Genomic DNA, 12,601 nt, shown 5'->3' with positions numbered 1-12,601 from the left:
TGCTGCATATGATGGCCCTTCTTAGGCCTCTAGCAGGTCTTCCATCTTCTTTTACACCTTCCTGGATGTTTGTCTTGGTTTCTTGGCCATATTATATGCAGAACTGTCTGCATCAGCTATCCTCATTTTATCGCAATGTTGCAGCCCAATGATCATATTTTCACCAGGATTAATTTCCAGCTTTTTCAGTACCCAACACTTTCCAATATTACCACAACTGAATGTAATAACAGCAGCATGAACTCCTAGTTTCATTGTATGCATGCCTGCAAATACAGTTTTAGGAAGGTGGTTCCAAATTATGCTGTTGAAACATTCATTTGGGTTCAGTGTCTGCCCATGCAGACATTTCTTTAGAAGGTCAGAATGAGCCAAGTCTCTGAAAATAGGTTTAATTGCTGTAATAACAGCAGCAGGAAGAGACTGCTGGTGAGAACAAGCTTCTCCAGTTGTCTGAGCCCTATTGTATTTTCACCACGAATTTTCTCCTAATGCACACAATCCATGACATGGCTTACAATCAGTAGAGGACTTATGAAAGAATATGGCCCAAACATCTCTCTTCATTGCCTCCTGATTTTCTTTATTTATCCTAATTGCCTGCCCAAAGTATATCTGGAAGATTTCTATTTCAGTTTTAGTTAACTGACCCTGTCTGGGCAACAATTTTCCATCTTCTAATTTTTTACCTCTCATATCAACAGTTAGTTTTCTCAGCCTTGTTTCCAAACGTTTTCGAACATGGCCTACACATTCTATTTTGCTAATAATGGCATCTCCATATGGCTAGGGTTGACAGTGAGTGGGTTGACAGTGAGTGACAGAAAAGTGGGCGTGGCACATAAACACACATGGTGGAAAAATGCTGTTCAAATGATCGAAAAAAAATTTTCAGCAAAATCCTTTTCAGAGTACTTAAATAAAACCTTAATCTATCGAAATATGATGAAAACCGAAAATCGATTTTTCTCGACCTGTACCACAGTGTGGTCCCCTTAAATAAAAGCCAGTTACAACATAACTGTAAGGATTTTACGAGGTTAGTGTGGGTTTCCAAACTACATTTAAACTCATCTGTCACAGTGAGCGAATAGCTGATGGCTCTGCATTCCATTTCGACTGATTCCTCATATTGCAGCAACATGCATGATAAATGTTTCGGTGCTACCTGTCATTAGAAGATGTTGTCCCTCCACCAAAACTCTTTCTTCAACTTAAACAAGCGATGACAGGAATGGTATTGATATTTCTATTTCCAAAGCCACAGCCATCAACAGGGTATATTTCCGGTACTTCGTTCATTGTCGAATGTCGTTCAACTGAGACCACAATCGTAGCATTTAGTTGTGAGTACAGGGATAAAATATATATGTGACTGATTTCTTAGGCTGATGATTCTACCTATGTGTGCTCAGCATGCAGCCCAGTGACCTGTACCAAGATGATTCAAGTTTCCTCTTAACTGTAGGAACTTTCCGAATGGAGAAGGCTGTTGGAGTATAAGAATGTAGATGACTTAACCGTATTGTACTCTAGACGACCGAATAGCGAACTATTACTTAGTATGTGTTAGATAGCTTTCGTGATAGCGTGGAAATTTGAGGAGATTGAATATGGAGGTGTGTTTGTGCTGGACCGTTATTACCTCCCATGTAAATTGTTTGGTTGACTGCTTCTGCCCATTTCGCGCCTTTATTTAGTTGAGAGAAGATCGATTGTGGTGCGTGCATCTAGTGCATGGAAGACACATTTGTCGGTTCTCTTGACATGTGAAACACCTTAGTTGTCCTTGTAAATTATAGGGATAATTTGGAATCTGCTACATCACTGACATCGGTATTCGTGAGTGGAAATATTTGTTTTCTCTTTTTTTTTTTTTTTTGAGTTTCCGCGTAAATGTCTTCGCAGGCGTGACAAGTTTCTAGTTAGTCAGTGGTTTACAGCACGCCCCACGTAGCTAAAGTTTTGGGTTTGTAGAGAGATAATTTCCAGTCTATATCTTTGGAATTTTGTTGTGCAAGTGATTGGCAGGATACTGTTGTGTGCTTGACATCGAGAAGTAATGCGAAAATGGTGTAATATTATGGCAAACCATGCGAAAATATATGTGTTCTTCTAATCCCGGAGTCTGGAGATGGGTGTAGAAAAGTAAGCAAGCAAGTAGGTCTGAACAAGAAACAGAAACGCGTTTGTGCCGAGGGGGAATGAGCCCAAATTTGTAGAACAGATCTGAGAGTGACTTTGGTCCGCTAAGGGTACTCTGGTCACCCGTCAGGGGTGGATGACCGCCGACCTCGCAGGGAAACATCTATTGCTGCAAGGAGTGTATACGGTGATGTCTGTCTTTGCGGTAAATGTACGAATGATGTAAAAAGGCTGAATTAGTATGGTGCAGGATTCAAATAGTATGTTTACTACATCGACAAGGTATGTGATGATATATTGCTGGGTAGGAGGTCTGTTTCGTGCTCTAATATTCAAGCTCCAGTCCTCAGTGGGAGAGCAGTGTGACTGAGTAAGAGTCTTTCAGTCTTTCCATATTTGACGATCTGTAGGTCTCTTTGCAGGGTTTAGTTGTCAGTGTAATATGGCGGTCAGTGTAAAGTAGGTTTTTTGTGGCTGAAAGTCTCATCTGCAGAAAGAAAAAAAAGGCAGATGGCGCTTCCACACCGGCTGCTTCAGTAATTGCGCTGGTAAATTCGATAAGAGCCAATCATAATCCACCATTCGTTAACAAGACAGCCTTTGTGCTGGGATATAAGAGTCTCTACATAGCGGTGAGAACGTTTGTGTATGTTCAAAACAGGAAGGGTAACATGTGATGGACAGGGTGCCACATTAGGAACGCGAGGAGGAACGAATTCGCATTTTCCTTGTTATTCTATCGATAGTGATGATGATTACAGTACACCAACCTGCGTCAGTGATGTCTTTCCAAGCATTACTTCTGCGGGTGCAGTATTCATTATCACTCATAGTGCTGGACGCCTGTCCTTCATAAAACTTGTTTGAGAGAATCTTGGCAGGATGCAGCACCTTCCAGAAATGCTGACTGTTAGACTTAGTCAGGTAATTTCCTAGAACCAAGGAGAATCGAGACATGTAGCCGGTGAGTGTAGGCATACCACAATTTTTTTGGGTGCTGTACAGATATAAAAGATAAATGCACTGTTTGTGTAAAATGTGTATATATGGCAGTGTAAAGTTACTGTGGCTTACGTTGTAGCATGACCAGAGAAGATGAGTGTGTGTCCTGTTGTGAGGGATGTATAAATTCAGCACATCAATAACCATGAGGGTATGAGAGAAATTTTTTATGTGGAAAATTATGTGTGCTATAGATACTGAGATTCGTTCCAGAACCACAGCCATCAAGAGGAGAAAGTACCTATACATCGATTGGTGTCACACTGTAGCAGCTATGGTAACATTTAATTGTAGTTACGCTGGTAAATATGTTTCTGGTTTACAATATTCTTGTGAGTCTTGTATGTATTTGATGATCTGAAGACAACTTTTTCAGGTATAACTATCATTGCAATTTAGCGTTCTGAGCAAAATAGTTTTACCACTGGAAGTCTTGTCTGCAGAAAACAATGGCAAACGGTGCTCCCACTGGACCCACACTGCAGTTGTGTGTCATCACGCCAGCAACAGTAAACACAAACCTGCACAGTGCAGAGGATGACTTGGTGTTTATATAGATAGACATGTGATGTCAGTATAACACTCGAAGAACTTTCACAAGCCATCGGCAGTGGAGTGAGAGTGATGGCTCCCGCTGGCTTGCGTCCAGCACTGGCTTGCAGCAATGTCGACACCTGCACACCCTTGGAGCATCTGCGTTCTGCAACTAGGTCTTCACCCCCATCCTATTGCGGCAGCAACAGTGTCTAGGTGAACACGTATTTCGAGAGGAATTTCTCAGGTAGCAAGTATGAAAGGGATGTCACTGCCTCATACTTGCAGGACCCGAATGGGCAGCTGTGCGTCACTTCGCAGGGGGTGCTGGTGAATCCTGACTTCTGGGAGAGTGTGCGATAACCTCTTGTGCGACCCGGTGGACAGGGGGCAGCAGGCGGTGCCTGCATACGTTGTTTGTGTGTCTGTTGCATATTTGCGAGTAGGTCTGTAGGCTGTGCTATGCGTTATTTGGACACTTTAAGAGTTGATTTCGTGTCTGCACATCAGTGTACTGCATTATTTAGGAGGAGTTTGCATGTCTCTACTGAAATTATTTCGGTAATTTAGGAGTTGTTTGCTTGTCTGCAGAGCGTTATTTAGGGCTAGTTTACAGGTATGTGGGCTCTGTGGCGTGACCCTAAGCATGTCAGAGCATGTGTTTTGTATCAGTGTGATGAATTTACTATCTCAAATCCATCCCAAAATAAATAAAGTACTCTCCTTCCTCTCTCCAGCTGCCTGGCACAGGCTGAGTCATTTTCCCCACCAGACAGTCATCTTGGGTTATGTCATGGAATGGACGACAGTGCCCTCTTGTGACAGTACTATGTACTAGGTCCATACCTCGTGGTGACCACACTGTTTCCCTCCGTTTTCCCCCAACGTCTTGGGTTTCGTCACGGAACAGACGACAACCCTTCTCTGGTGACGGTGAATATATGTATTCTGAAGGTACTGTGAATACTCTGAGTTGCTTAAATAAATGTCTGCAAGGTGATCTTGGATGGGCTACACCTATTATTCTGATTACACGCTTTTGTGCAATGAATACTTTCTCTCTTAATAACGAATTGCCCCAAAATATGATGTCATATGAAAGCAGTGAATGGGCACAGTAGGCTAATTTACTGATATGTTTATCACCAAAATTTGCTATAACTCTATAGCATAAGTAGCTAAACCTGACCGTTTCAGCAGATCATCAATGTGCTTCTTCCAATTCAATTTCTCATCAATGTACACACCCACAAATTTTGAATATTCTGCCTTAGCAACAGACTACTGTTCATAGTCTATATTTATCAATGGTGTTATACTATTTACTGTACAGAATTGTATAAACTGTGTTTTCTCAAAATTTAGTGTCAGTCCATTTGCAGAGAACCACTTAGTATTTTTCTGAAAGACATTATTTGCCATATCCTCAGCTGATTCTTCCTTGTTGGGTGTGATTACTATATTTGTATCATCAGCAAAAAGAACTACCTTTGCATCTTCATGAATATAGATTGGCAAGTGTTGATATATATTAAGAACAATAATGGACCCAAGACTGAGCCCTGTGGGACACCATTCTTGCCACGCGGGATTAGCCAAGCAGTCTAAGGTGCTGCAGTCATGGACTGTGCAGTTGGTCCCGCCGGAGGTTTGAGTCCTCCCTCTGGCATGGGTGTGTGTGTTTGTCCTTAGGATAATTTAGGTTAAGTAGTGTGTAAGCTTAGGGATTGATGATCTTAGCAGTTAAGTCCCATAAGATTTCACACACATCTGAATTTGAATTTGACACCATTCTTGATACCTCCGCAGTTAGAGGACTCTGTTGGTTTTTGCAGACTATCTGTACTGTTAATTTCAACCTTCTACATACTTCCAGCTAAGTATGAATTAAACCATTTGTGCACTGTCCCACTCATATCACAACACTTAAGCTTATCTAGAAGAATTTCATGATTCACACAACCAAAAGCCTTTCAGAGATCACAAAATATCCCAGTGTTTGATGTTTGGTTATCCAATGCATTTAGTATATGATGAGTGAAAGCATACATAGCATTTTCTGTTGACAAGCCTTTCTGAAAACCAAATTGACATTTTGTTAGCACTTCATTTTTACAAATCTATGATGATACTCTTGAATACATTAGGTTTTCAAGAATTTTGGATGAAGCTGTCAGAAGTGAGATTGGATGGTAGTTGTTAGAATAAGATCTATCCCTTTTTTATGCAATGGTTGAACAATAGCATATTTCAGTCTATCTGAAAAAATGCCCTGTTTCAGTGAGCTGCTACATATGTGCCTAAGAATCCTACTTATTTGTTAGGAACAAGCTTTTAGTACTCTGTTGGAAATGCCATCAATTCCATGTGAGCTTTTACTTTTGAGTGAATTTATTATTTTAGTAATTTCAGTAGGAGGGGTGGGTTGAATTTTAGTTTTATCAAATTGAGTAGGTACATCTCTTCCACATACTGCCTTGCATTTTCTAATGGACAGCTGGATTCTATTTTCTCTACAACACTTAAAAATGGTTATTAAAAATGTTTTCTACTTCTGACTTCTTCTTAACAAACTTTTCATTGTGTTTGATAGAAATACAGTCTTCTTGTGCTCTCGGTTGCCCTATTTATCTTTTAACAATATTCCAAATTGTTTTAATTATATTATCAGATGTGCTAATCTCAGACATAATGCACATACTTCTGCACTTTTTAATAACTTTTCTTAATACAGTGCAGTAGTTTTTATAATCTTTCACTGTTTGGGGATCAGCACTCCTCCTAGCTATAAGATGCATTACCCTTTTCTGTTTGCAAGATATTATCATTCCTTTAGTAAGCCATGACTTTTTACATGGTTTCTTACAATTATATTTCACTGTTTCTTTAGGGAAACTGTTTTCCAATATCCTCACGAAAGTATCATGAAATAGATTAAATTTTTAATTAGCATCATGTTCTCTGTACACCTCATTCCAGTCTAACTGTTGCAAGCTTTCCCTACAATTTTGAATTGTTAAATTGTTAATTAAATGCACTGGTTTGGAGGACTGTTTTGCAGTACTGTATGGAGCTATATCATATACTGTAAGTAGCTGTGCATCATGATTAGACAGACTGTTTGTAAAAGGAAAAGTTTTTATTTGATTAAATTTATCCTGGTCTATGAAAACATTATCTATCAATGTGCTACTTTCCTGTAACACCCAAGTAGGAAAATCAATAACTGATGTCAAATTGAAAGAACCAAGTAATACTTCAAGGTCAATCTTTCTATTGGACTCTTTCAGAAAATCTACATTGAAATCCCCACAAACAATAATTTGCTTTCCTCTGCCTGACAGATATCACAACAAAGAATCCAAATTTTTCAAGAATAGTTGAAAATTTCCCAATGGGGACCTATACACAGCTACAGTTATAAAAGTGACATTATTTAGTTTAAGCTCAAACACACATGCTTCTATATGTTGCTCTACATAAATTTTTTCAGTTTCAAAATTTTTTACACTACAACAGATTTCAACATGTATGACAACTCCTCCTCTCTCCATAGTGTCTCTACTTACATGTGCTGAAAGTTTATATCCACCTACATTTACCATTTCCATACCTGTGACTATATGATGAGACAGGCGTAGTACATCTATTCCACCCTGTGTCTAAATCTTCTAATTCTGATGCAATATATTAACATTATTTTTCACTGTGTTCTTATGTGAATCTTGTGACATACTAACATTATTTTCACTGTACTGTTATGAGAGTCTTGTGATATTTTCACATCTCTAGCACCTGCCTGTCTGAACTTTTCACGAAGCTTAATTTTAATCAATGTGGGATGATTGGACACTGATCTTAGCCGAAAAAAGTACTCCCAGGAGTTTCAGTGCCTCCCCCCCCCTAAAGATTTTGCTATCCCAGCTAATTTACCCTTCCCTTTCCTATTGAAATTCAGGTCATGTCTTGTGAAGTCCCATCTACCAGTACCATCAACGGGAACCAAACCTATGCCTGACAAAGTAGCTGCCCGAAGCAGCTGGTCTAGCTCCATACTGACCCTCCTGACAGAACTGTTCAATTGGGGCAGATCATATCACATGAAAGCAGGAACCAAGCCAACATTTATATGGTTCGTTGCAGATGCTATTTTCACCATGTCACGTTCAATATTGTAGCCTGATCCCTATCAATACCGTTTCCCACTCCACACACTACCACAACATGATCCTGGTTTGTAAAACCCTTGCACAATGATCCTACATCCTCTATCACTTGGCTAAGACATGCATTGGGCTTGAAAATACTTGTCACCTGGTACCTGTCCGGAACCGCGCGGCTGCTACGGTCGCAGGTTCGAATCCTGCCTCGGGCATGGATGTGTGTGATGTCCTTAGGTTAATTAGGTTTAAGTAGTTCTAAGTTCTAGGGGACTGATGACCACACATGTAAAGTCCCATAGTGCTCAGAGCCATTTTGAACCAACCTGGTACCTGTTGTAAGTAGGCTGTTTAGGTTTTTATATTGGTAACGCCACGTAGCGCTCTATATGAAAATCACTGGCTGTGCTGTGTGCAGTCTGTGGCTAGTTTGCATTGTTGTCTGCCATTGTAGTGTTGGGCAGCTGGATGTGAACAGCGCGTAACGTTGCGCAGTTGGAGGTGAGCCGCCAGCAGTGGTGGATGTGGGGAGAGAGACGGCAGAATTTTGAGAGCGGACGACCTGGGCGTGTGTCCATCAGAGACAGTAAATTTGTAATATTGGATATCATGGACTGACATATATATTATGACTTTTGAACACTATTAAGGTAAATACATTGTTTGTTCTCTATCAAAATCTTTCTTTTGCTAACTGTGCCTATCAGTAGTTAGTGCCTTCAGTAGTTTGAATCTTTTATTTAGCTGGCAGTAGTGGCGCTCGCTGTATTGCAGTAGTTCGAGTAACGAAGATTTTTGTGAGGTAAGTGATTTGTGAAACGTATAGGTTAATTTAGTCAGGGCTATTCTCTTGTAGGGATTATTGAAAGTCAGATTGCGTTGCGCTAAAAAATACTGTGTGTCAGTTTAGTGATGATCAGAATAAGTAAAGAGAGAAATGTCTGAGTACGTTCAGTTTTGCTCAGCTGTTTAAAAATCAAATAACGTAAGGGGTTTACCAGCATAGTATTTCATTAATTTTTCTAGGGGGACGTTTCACTGTCACCTAATTTTTCCTGCACGATCTGGTCCACCCCTCTTCCATGGCTACTACCTAAGAACAGAACTTTCTTGCTGCTTTCTACTTTTCTTTGCATCAATTGGTTTCCTAGTGAAACTCTGTTGAGTGCTGACTACACTTACATCTACTTGAGGCTCTTCCTTAGTTGACTGAGGCAAATCTATTGTTTGTGCCAATGATGAAACTGCCAGATACTGTTCCCTTTCTGTGTCCCCTGTTCCTTGCTGCCACTTCCCACCTGTCTTCACCCTTCTACCCCCTTAACATCATCAGTTCCTCCCTAGCGCTATCCATATCAGCCTGACAGGCTCTAATCTTCCCTTCCTATCTCGCTATTTTCCTATCCCTTGTACGTAATTTGCAATACCATGGAAGAGACCCATTTACTTCCCTGATTCCCATGCCACTACATTCACCCGAATGTAACCATCAGCCACAACAGCTGCACAGAACCCCAGAACTGATTTTCTTACGGCAGCTCAAACACTTCTCGCTTATGGTTGTTTACAATATTTTTACAAAATTTATCTAGGCAATAACAGTAATATTCTGTTAACTAAAGATCACAAGAGTCACTGAAGGTATTAGGCCTAGGATCCTGTTTACGGTTTTTGAAAGGAAATAAAAGATAGAACTTAAAACCCTTAATTCCGCGAGGAGTACGGAACTATAAATATATGCGTAATGAAAACAACCTAAGTTCTTCACTTAATACTTAAAGAAATTTGTATGTACACCTACGTCTAAAGTACTGAGAAACCGGCCCTTAGGTTATGTTTTTGTTTTGTTATTTTGAGAAATACTTTGAAACGAGTGAAATCTTCAATAGATAATATAAAACAGACTTGGAACAGCGTTTTTGCTCAGGGCCCGCATTAAATAAACATGACAGTACAGATAGGAAGACTGTGCTGGAATCGGCGAACAGTATCCAGATGCTCCTGATAGTGTCAAACTACAGCACGTCCACGGTACGAAAGAAAAGTGTAATGACTTCACCTACGTTTTTCCAAAACCATTAGTATTTCTCGTTTCACCAGCTATCGATGTTTCTTAAGAATTACATTCTTTCATAGAAAAAAATCTGTAATTAGTGGAACAACACTGTACATAATAAAGTTTTGCATAATAACCATAAGGCAAAATACTCTCCTCTTTGTGTGCTTTCGTTTGTCCAAAACTCATCTCGATATCTCAAACCGTTTATTAAATATGAGGAATACAGTGGACATTTCAGCAGCGACTGTTGCTTGTATCATTATAACAGATAGCAATTTCAACAAGGGAAAGAACTGCACAGCTGCAAGTTAATTGGATCGACATCTCAGTGCCCCACACACTACATAGATGCCCCATCTTGGTTAGTGGATAAATTATTTATATATTGTCCTGTTATCTGAACTTAATTTCCTTTTCGAATTAAACCCTTTCCTTTGAGAATTTTGCAGTAAAGTTTAATACTGACAGCAGCTTTAGACGTAAATAACAAAATCTTTGTATGACACGTGAGTTACTGAATATAGCTGACGAAAGGAGAAGATATAAAAATGCTTCAGATGAAGTAGACGAAAGAGAGTACAGATGTATAAAAATAAGATTGACAGGAAGTGCAAAATGGTTAAGCAGGAACGGCTATAGGAGAAATGTATGGCTGTAAAAGCATGGATGACTACAGGAAAGATAGATGTCGCCTATAAGAAAATTAGACAGACCATTGGAGAAAAGAGCTCAGCTGGCAAGCCAGTATTAAGTAAAGAAGGGAAAGCTGAGCAGGAGATGGAATATGTAGGAGGGCTATACAAGGGAAACGAACTTACAGACAATATCATAGGAAGTAAAGAGGAGATAAATGAAGATGAGATAGAAGATATGATAGTGTGAGTAGAATGTGACAGAGCACTGGGAGACCTAGTCCGAAACAACGTACCTGGAGTCGATGAAATTCCCTCGAAACTATTAACATTCTTGGGAGAAAATGGTATCACAAAACTATTCCTCCTTGTATGCAAGATATGTAATAATTTCAATTCCAAAGAAGGCATGTGCTGAAAGGTGCAAATATGACCTAAATTTCAGTCTAATAAATCATGGTTGCCAAATACTGAAACGATTGATTTACGGGAGAACGAAAAAAACTGGCAGAAGCCGAGCTCTGGAAAAAAAATCAGTTGAATTACAGAGAAATGTGGAAACACTGAAACATGAGAGATACACTACTGGCCATTAAAATTGCTACACCAAGAAGAAATGGAGGTGATAAACGGGTATTCATTCGACAAATATATTATACTAGAACTGATATGTGATTACATTTTCACGCAAGTTGGGTGCATAGATCCTGAGAAATCAGTACCCAGAACAACCACCTCTGGCCGTAACAACGGCCTTGATACGCCTGGGCATTGAGTCAAACAGAGCTTGGATGGCGTGTACAGGTACAGTTGCCCATTCAGCTTCAACACGATACCACACTTCTTCAAGTGTAGTGACTGGCATATTGTGACGAGCCAGTTGCTCGGCCACCATTGACCAGACGTTTTCAATTGGTGAGACGTCCGCAGCTCGTCGAACATTTTCTGTATCCAGAAAGGCCTGTACAGGACCTGCAACATGCGGTCGAGCATTATCCTGCTGAAATGTAGGGTTTCGCAGGGATCGAATGAAGGGTAGAGCCACGGGTCGTAACACATCTGAAATGTAACGTCCACTGTTCAAAGTGTCGTCAATGAGAACAAGAGGTGACCGAGACGTGTAACCAATGGCACCCCATACCATCACGCCAGATGATACGCCAGTACGGCGATGACGAATACACGCTTCCAATGTGCGTTCACCGCGATGTCGCCAAACACGGATGCGACCATCATGATGCTGTAAACAGAACCTGGATTCATCCGAAAAAATGACGTTTTGCCATTCGTGTACCCAGGTTCGTCGTTGAGTACACCATCGCAGGTGCTCCTGTTTGTGATGCAGTGTCAAGGGTAACTGCAGCCATGGTCTCCGAGCTGATAGTCCATGCTGCTGCAAACGTCGTCGAAATGTTCGTGCAGATGGTTGTTATCTTGCAAACGTCCCCATCTGTTGACTCAGTGATCGAGACGTGGCTGCACGATTCGTTACAGCCATGCGGATAAGATGCCTGTCACCTGGACTGCTAGTGATACGAGGCCGTTGGGATCTAGCACAGCGTTCCGTATTAACCTCCTGAACCCTTCGATTCCATATTCTGCTAACAGTCATTGGATCTCGACCAACGCGAGCAGCAAAATCGCGATACGATAAACCGTAATCGCGATAGGCTACAATCCGACCTTTATCAAAGTCGGAAACGTGATGGTACGCATTTTTCCTCCTTACACGAGGCATCACAACAACGTTTCACCAGGCAACGCCGGTCAACTGCTGTACGTGTATGAGAAATCGGCTGGAAACTTTCCTCATGTCAGCACGTTGTAGGTGTCGCCACCGGCGCCAACCTTGTATGAATGCTCTGAAAAGCTAATCATATCACAGCATCTACTTCCTGTGGGTTAAATTTCGCGTCTGTAGCACGTCATCTTCGTGGTGTAGCAATTTTAATGGCCAGTAGTGTAATATTCATCCTACAGCTTAAATGGTGGGTTAAAGAAAGGTAGACATAGATTTATGGTAATTGCGCATTTTGAGAAAACTGACTGACACTGTTGCCTGAACATGG

The sequence above is a fragment of the Schistocerca piceifrons genome, chromosome 3 (genome assembly GCF_021461385.2).
Source record: "Schistocerca piceifrons isolate TAMUIC-IGC-003096 chromosome 3, iqSchPice1.1, whole genome shotgun sequence".
NCBI classification, from domain to species: domain Eukaryota; kingdom Metazoa; phylum Arthropoda; class Insecta; order Orthoptera; family Acrididae; genus Schistocerca; species Schistocerca piceifrons.
The sequence above is the reverse complement of the archived record's forward strand: the minus strand, read 5'-3'. Positions refer to the sequence as shown.